The following is a 1,115-nucleotide window of genomic DNA, read 5'->3' as shown; positions in this document are numbered from 1 at the left end:
TTTCCGGCAATGTTCGATAGGTAAATTTGTCATGGAAAGTTTGCACCGAAAGTTTGGTTAAATATTCATTTTTAGTTGGTTTCGAGAAGCTCGAAAACATGATATCGCATAATGCACTTATTATGAAATTAGAGATGTTGGCGATCTTTCAAAAGAATAGAAATTTGAGCATTAATGAAATATGTCATTTTCAAAGATTGTTTTTCATCTGGCAGCTAAATTTTGTCTCGCTGTAAAATGATATCGTCAAATACTCAATAAAGAAAAGGCAAAAGTAAAAAAATCCTTCTCAAGATAAATTTAGAATAATATTAAGACAATTTAGTAGTATTAAACGCGCAGACTATTATAGATATTTATAACTATAAAACTGAATTTTGATGTGGATTACCGTACGCTTTGTAGTAGGTCTGTGACGATCTCGAGTGTGGGAAGCGAGGACGTTAACGGTAAGGTTATCATCCCATTTTTCTTGTTTTAACCATCTATCTGTGTGAACATTTTGTTTATAACGTCGGTTTAATAGGATAGCTTTGATATGCGAGGAAGGGTGAGCGTTTATGCAGGAGAAAGAGGGGAGAAACCATTCGAAAATGAAAAAGGTTACAGGCGCCGGTAGAAGCGATGATGAAAGCGCTACGCAATCTTTCTCGAATCAGCTGATCGGGAAAAGCACAAGTTGAGGCTTGAATTTGATTCATTTTGAGTCTTCGGTCACTTTCTCTTTAGCCTTTCTTTGATTATAATATGATTATATCTGATACGTAGGTGAATGAAAGTGGGATTTACATGAACAGTTTTTGGAAAATGATCGATAGGGTAAAGGTAGACTTATATTGAATTGGCCTGAGACCGTTGTTTACATTTTCGTGAGTGTAGGTCAGTTCTGAATTGTTTGAGTAGGTAGATTATTATAGAATCGGCATTTTTTTCACCCAGCTATCCATCCATACATTTTTTATTTTATTCAATTATTCAGTGTAACATTCATAGTCTGTTGTTGTTTTCTGTTTTAGATGAAAGAAGTTAAAGTATTGCTAAATGTTTATGATGTGGTGGTAATTTAGATTTTTACATAACTGATCACAACTCTTTGGACATGGATGGATTCCTTT

This window comes from Penaeus monodon, chromosome 21 (genome assembly GCF_015228065.2).
Source record: "Penaeus monodon isolate SGIC_2016 chromosome 21, NSTDA_Pmon_1, whole genome shotgun sequence".
Taxonomy (NCBI): domain Eukaryota; kingdom Metazoa; phylum Arthropoda; class Malacostraca; order Decapoda; family Penaeidae; genus Penaeus; species Penaeus monodon.
The sequence above is the reverse complement of the archived record's forward strand: the minus strand, read 5'-3'. Positions refer to the sequence as shown.